The sequence below is a fragment of the Chrysemys picta genome, chromosome 2 (assembly GCF_011386835.1).
Source record: "Chrysemys picta bellii isolate R12L10 chromosome 2, ASM1138683v2, whole genome shotgun sequence".
Lineage (NCBI taxonomy): Eukaryota > Metazoa > Chordata > Testudines > Emydidae > Chrysemys > Chrysemys picta.
Window position 1 is genome coordinate 280,176,990 of NC_088792.1, and position 7,633 is coordinate 280,184,622.

The window sequence follows — 7,633 nt, forward strand, 5'->3', positions numbered from 1 at the left end:
AAAGGGATAAAGTATGAAAAAATTGAGTGTCTTTACAAATTTAATCTAGTCTGGGACCAGAAACACCAAAGTGCCATAATCGTAATGGTATGGTTATGGAATTACATCACTATAGGGCAGAGTTACAGTTGTTTGGGTGCCTTAACTATGTTTCTTTTTTTAATATGTGTGGATTTATTTTAAGTATAACCTTAACTCTCAATTTCCTGGATTTGTAATGCTTGGTTTTGGGATAATTACAACATCTCTGCAAAATTTCTTACCCTTCAATTACTGATACAGTATCTTAACCTTAACTCCATCTTCACATAAATTCTTTGACTGAAAACGTATTATATGTACACTGTGCTATGTGATTATATTAGCAAAAGCAAGAACATAGAAGTGTATTTATACTTGGAACAAGAGAGTGTAAATTTTCTAATGGCTCTTAATTCCTTTGGGAGTTTGTTCCAAATTCTTGGTCCAGTCCCAGAGAAAGTTCTGTGTCCTGTACAAGTGAGCTTTACCCTTGTAGTGGATCCATTGTGCCCACAGCTTCAGACAATCTTTTAGGCATTCTGGGCCCGAACCATTAAGAACCTTGAAGCTTAGGACAGAGACTTAACTTGAGTTGATATTCCATGGTAAACCGGGGCAGAAAAGAGAGGACAGATCTAATGTTCTTGTGGTAGCTGAAGAGACAGGCTGCCATTCTGTGCTAGGTGGAATTTCCCAAGGGCTGATGGCTTCACACTCAGGTAGCATTGCTGTAGTGCAGCTGTAAGTGTGTAGAACAGAGACCAGCTCATCATCTGCTAGATAGGATGCAATCTCTTAGCCTGCCATAGATGATAGAATGAGTTACTTGGAGATGCTGCTATATTAGAGCTTAGTGTCAAGTCAAAAAGCAATTCAGGAACACTATCCTAATTTGCAGATTGAACTGAGCAGCTGTGGTTGTACAATTTCAGCCAAATGAGACTGCACTCTTCAAAGTGCTTTCCATGCCCACCAGCATAACTTTCAATTTGCTTGGGTTCAGTTTCAACCAGATGTTCTTAATCCATGAGGATATCTCATCTAAGTACTGGGCCAGTTTAATGAGAATGCTGTTGTCATACATTGTGAAAGATACATAGAGCTGTATGAGTTCTGCATACTGTTGGCATTTGAGTCCATAATGCCTTACCAGTTCTCTCAAATGTTGCATGCAAATTTGAGCAAGACTGGAGAAAGAACTGATCTTTCTAAACCTCTTGACCTCTCTCAAAAACAGGACTTCTTACTGAAAACATAATAATACATACAAAACACTTTATATCTTCAAAATGCCACACAGACTTTAATTTCACCTTGATGAAATGTGTCAGTATCATTATTTCCATATCAAGCCCCAGTCCTACACTTTTATTCATGTGCTTAACTTTACTACCATGTGTAATTCCAAGTCAATGGGACTACTTAGTCAAGCATATGCATAAATATCTGCAGGATCAGGGCCTTTGAGACACAAACAGATATAAAGGAATTTAGTGACTTGCTCAAAGGGAGTGGATGGCGGAGCCAGAATTAGAACTAAGGAGTCTCTGGCTGTCAAGCTTGTGTGCAGAGCAAAGCACACAAACCTTGTTAAGGCCCCAACTGTGTAAAAAGTTAAGCATGTGTAAGAATAAACTTATGCATGTGAATAGCAGTCTGTGGACTTCAATGGGAATACTCCCATGCATGAAGATACTCACATGCTTAGGTGTTTGCAGGAACAGGGCCTAAGTCATCATAATAATACAGTGCAGGGACCATTCACTAGAAACCTTTCTGTCATGAAATATGCATCTCTGATCTATAATGCCTGCATTTTGTCTCCCACTAATGTCCACTGTATGTGCCTGATGTACTAACAATGGGTAACCAACAGCAATTTAGTAAGTCATGAAGGTGGACTGCCAGTTTCAGCCGGGAAGCAGGTGTGTGAATCCTCTATCAGGATGAGGTCTTAGTGTTTCCTATTGTTTGCGTATGGTGTTTCACACAGCAACAGGGAAGAGAAAAACATTTCTAAAAATAGGTGAGTATGACCGTAAAACCACAACAATTAGCTGGGGATTTGGGCCACATGTAGTACCTAATTTACCTTAACTCGTTTTTTTTTTTTAATTAACTGATTAGATTTAAAGTTGAATGAGTGCCTTTCAAATTACCTTGCTAAACTTTCTTATTCTTCTATGCCTGCCTCCATCCTGGAAAAATTAACAGTATTGATCTGTTCTATTAATAGCCTTCTCAATATAAGCTCATTAAGTAAAAAATGGTGGAAAGTCTAAATTAATCTGAATAATGCATACTATTCTAAAATCTGGCTCAATAATATTTATCTGGACTATCTAATTTAAAGTTATGAAATACAAAACTAATTAAAATCCTTGCATATTCAAAGTGCTAACCTGTCAATATATCCTTACCAAGTCTATAATTCAAACTGCGATGTCTATAATTTTATAGGTTAAACAAATTCTTTAGGAAAATGAACAGTGCGGGGGAATGTAAATATGTTTATTTTAAAGTAATTTTGGTAACTGTGAAGGGTTTGTGCAAACTTCTCTCCCAATTTTATATTTTTCTAAGCAGATTTTAACATCACCCTTGTTTTCTCCAAGACTAAGTATAAGGAAATTACAAAAAAATAGAAGATTGTGAAATTATTAAGGAGACATTTCAGTGGGAGGGGGATCTGAAAGTGATAAAATACATATTTGTTTTTGTAAATAGAATTACATCTGTACCATTGCAAGTTGTAAGAAGAGTACAAGTTTTCTCACCATTCCAAACAATACCCATAGGATGGAATCAGTACTATATCAATAAGTTAACTTTTTCTCTTTCAAATAAATTTATATGGAGTGTTGTTGCAGCCTTATTGGTCCCAGGATATTAGACAGACAAGGTGGGTGACGCAATATCTTTTATTGGACCAACTTCTGTTGGTGAGAGAGACAAGCTTTCGAGCTTACACAGAGCTCTTTTTCAGACGATCCAGATTGGATGTGCTGTGTAATGCAGTAGATAGATTTGTTCTGAACTGCTCATTTTGCAGACATGAAGTTGAAATGTTCTAGCTTAGAAAAAAATATGTAACTAACTGGTACGCCACTTAAAACTCATAAAACTTAGCCTATGAATGAAAACTGGTGATTTTTAACTATTTCCTGGCAGCTGAAATAAAATCTCTATGCTTCTCCCTGAGAATAATCTTCCTGTGATCATGGATAAGGCTTAAAAGAGCCCTTTGCTTTCCTACACTTTGTGAGTGAAGAGACCTATATACATTATGAGTTTCTGCAGCTTTTAAGCTTTCAAAAAATTCAAGCAATCATGTGGTTTCTGATTCTTCGGGTTGCAAAGAAAACTTTGCAAACAAATAGCATCCCTCTTCCTGAGTCTGCATACAGCTAGTTCCAGTGCCTTTGCTGGTCATCATAACTTTGTGAAGCAGCAGCACACAGCATGAGTACTGTATGTAAGGTTCTTTAAGCCAGACTGTATTATATATTAAATTATATATATTGACTTGAACAGATGCTTTTTTATATGCACGGAAGAGTAGAGATAAAATTGAAGATTCAACCTTAACTTTTAGAATTTCCCAACAATTTTGAGAGCTTGCTTTCCATGTTTAATGGAATGCAAAGGTTTTTGTTGTTGTTTTGTTTAATTTTTTAGCGATGGTACTATCCTGGGGTTCTTGAGATTACATAAACCATCCTAGTTTTGATCCCATGCTTTATAAGATCAGATGTCCTCCTGATGCGATTATATATAATTATAACTGTACAACCATAATTTGTATCTTTTTTATTCTCTATGTATGCATTGTAGATATTATGCTTGGGAACATCTAATTCACCTTGCTTTCCTTTATTTTAAACACCATATAAGACCCGCAACAAGACTTCCCTTTCTACCATTCAATATTTCTCATTTCTAAAGCTTTACTCACCATACTTTGAGATTCTTAAAATAGACATAACACTGGCTTGTTTCCCAACAGTTTCTGTCACTAAGAAGCACAGCAATCTTTTCCCCTCAGGTAACTTGGAAAATGAAATGAAAGACACAACAACACCTAAAGGAACATTAATAAAAATGCTGATATTATTGCCACCCCAAGTAAAATAAAGGGAGGGGGGAATCTTTAATAATGAATTGCAGTAGAACACTAGAACTCTTGTAAATCTTTCTAATGTTGGGAGTGATTCTATTTGTTTGATCTTTTTGTCTGAGGAAAGCCACTGATGCCAGGTCAGTTCAGTTTCTCTTGGCTCAGGGCTTTGAGAGAAAGTTTTAATAACACAAACCACAGAAATAAAGTGATTGTGGCCCCTTTGTACTTTTAAATTGGAAAATCACCAGGGAATGCAGTATAAAGTTTAGCAAGAAGGTCACGAACAGGCAGGAAGGATACTTCAGACGAACTAAGGCTACGTCTACACTACGGGGGGGATCGATTTCAGATACGCAAATTCAGCTACGGGAATAGCGTAGCTGAATTCAACGTATCTGATCCGACTCACCCTGCTGTGAGGACGGCAACAAATCGACCGCCACGGCTCCCCCATCGATGGCGCTTACTCCTACCTGGGCTGATGGAGTACGCGCGTCGATTCGGGGATCGATTATCGCGTCCTGACGAGATGCGATAAATCAATCCCCAAGAGATCGATTTCCACCCGCCAATCTGGGCGGGTAGTGAAGACAAGCCCTGCGTCACATAATCCAAGAAGCAGGAGTTTACTGGAAACCATTCATATTTAATGGTCTTTGCAGCATAGAGGGTGTTTATGTAAGCTCATTTTGTTAACATTTTGGGGGGGGTCTGTAAACATTATGCAACACAAACACTTAACAGCAGAATGTAACAGCCTGCAGTGCCTGCACTGAAAAGACTGCAACAGTCTCTTCCCCCCCTACAGAATAATGTAGGGACTCAATTAATACTGAGGAAAAAATCCTCTAGATTTAAGGTGCATCCATTGGCAGCAGTTGTTGTAGCCCTATTGGTTCCAGGATATTAGAGAGACAAGGTAGGAAGACAAGAGAGAGACAATGACCTGAAGAAGAGCTCTGTGTAAGAGAACGCATGTCTCTCTCACCAACAGAAGTTGGTCCAATAGAAGATACATTACCTCACCCACCTTGTCTCCCCACTGGTAATCAGGAGCAGAAAAGAAAATAAGCAAAACAGTAATAACAACGAGGAGTCCTTGTGGCACCTTAGAGGCTAACAAAGTTATTTGGGCATAAGCTTTCGTGGTCTAGAACCCACTTCATCAGATGCACGGAGTGGAAAATACAGGATCATGAGAATATAAAAATCAAACAAGCGGATTTCCCTTCAACTTCAGTGGTTGTCAGCTACCTTGCAAAAGTATTGCCGGGAAAGGTGAACCGTGGCCACTGGGAGCTGCAGGCAGCTGTGAAAATGTAAACAAACTGTCTGGTGGCCCGCCAGCAGTTTACCCTGATGGGCTGCATGCGTCCCGCAGGGCATAGGTTGCCCACCGCTGAGCTAGATGGATGAACATAAGTTGACTTGAAGGCTTACTGACTGAAAATCGTGTGAGCAGTCAGCATGCTACACGAGTCTACATTAGTGCTTCTAACATTGCTAAAACTGAACCATTATTAGGAATGGTGGCTTTTTTTATTCCTTACATACATTGAGATCTTGAAAGAACACACATACTTTTGAAACAAGATACCATTATCACAGGTTCTGCTATCAAAGTGAGCAAAGATGCATTCATCAGTCAGTTTTACTTCAGGCTTCAGTACATAAAGCCATCTCAAGCAAGTTCTGAACAGATAGCTCTTACTGACTTCACAGATATTCTATTGATAACCATAAAGCAGACTGCACCTCACTATCCCAACTAAAACTACCTGTGCATCTTCTCATTATAATGAGACTTCTGCCACCACCCCAGACAGAAGCTGAGCAGTTTTAGTGTTCTTTAATGGCAAGCTATTTGTTACCAAAGCTTTATTTTACTAAAATTACCTAATAACTTTGCAGAAAAGACTCTTCTCTCTAGAGAAAAATGAGAGAAAAAAGATTAAAATCTCTAAGAAAGATATTTTTGGTAGGACACATTCCTTGGATAACCATGGGGAATACATGCATTAAAAAACACTAGAAGATTTTCTTATTAGATGAGAGATGACTAACAGTTCTAAAGGCAAAAAAAATAAAAAGCAGTAACAGTATATAGAACATTCTATAGTAGTGACCATTTAGCAGTCCTAGATGTGTCGTCCCCCCCTCACCCCCGGAGTGAGATTCTTTGCTGAACAGAAGAATGTAATGGAAGGCAATGCAGCTTACTTAAATGTATGACACTCAGTTTTCTAACATTTCACCAGAGACACCAAGTAGCACGCTATAATAAAACTCGTGTTTGTTAGCAACAGAAATATGAAGAAGCCAGTTTCATTAAGCTGGTTTCATTAGCAAAACAAAGATATGTAAACAGGCAGGGGAGCAAAGAGTAGTACATATTTAGTTCAACAAGGATCACATCTGCAACGAGTCTGAGGGCCATGCCAACAGTAGCCATCTTCATCTAGAATAAAGATGTGGCCCATGAAGCCGAAATTTCAGTGTGCAATGTTCCGTCTTGATTCAGGTCACTCAGCTCAAGATGGTGCATTGCATGCTGGGGAAAAAATTCAAAATTTAGGAAACAGGCTTCTCAGTATAACTCTGTGGGCCACAACTGCTCTTTGATCACTTCCTTAAATCAATTATTCTTGTTTACAATTCTCTAACTATAGTGCATGTCCCAAGATTAAAGAGAAATTAGGAAACAAAAAAATCCCTGTACCAACATCTTGAATAACTTTCAGAGAAATAAAAGGGCCACTAATAATGTTTAAAAAAGTAAACAAATACATGTGTGGATACTTTTTTTGGCCTGATCTACACTGGGGGTGGGGGGCTGTCGATGTAAGATACGCAACTTCAGCTATGGGAATACCACAGCTGAAGTCAACGTATCTTATTCCAACTTACCTCCCGTCCTCATGGCGTGGGATTGACAGCCGCGGCTCCCCGGTTGACTCCGCTACCGCCGCTTGCTCTGGGGAGCGCGTTCGGGGATCGATATATCGCGTCTCGACGAGATACGATATATCAATCCCCGATAAATGGATCGCTACCCACCGATACAGCGGGTAGTCTGGACGTACCCTTTAAGTACCTCAGCAACATGATTTGCAATTCCTTGCTGCTTGGTCTCCATTTCAAAAGATGACAACACATACTTTAACTAGAATGACAAAAAGTGCTGAAACTGCAATGATCATCCAAGGATCATAGTGTAAGCATTCGTTCTTTTTAAAGAGAGTATATGGAGTCAAAAGAAAATAACCACCCAATTACCTAATAATCAGGGTCTTTGATTTCAGTCCGTCTCCTTGAGAATTTAACTGAGACTAGCAGATACAGACTTTATATTCTAGAAGAGCTGCTTAACTTCCCTAATTTGTTTTTTTTTCTTTTTCTTTTTCTTTTTTTTTTTAAACACCACCATTGACCCTTCACATCACTTGACATCCAAATAATCTCAGTGAATTATACACCTAGTGCACTTGGACA

General features: G+C 38.7%; 1 protein-coding gene across 5 annotated transcripts in view; it reads right to left on the bottom strand.

Moving 5' to 3' along the window:
- The window catches only part of TRAPPC9 (trafficking protein particle complex subunit 9), an 852,706-nt gene that overhangs the window by 329,281 nt on the left and 515,792 nt on the right, over positions 1-7,633 (bottom strand). The gene's annotated exons all lie outside the window — the stretch shown is intronic.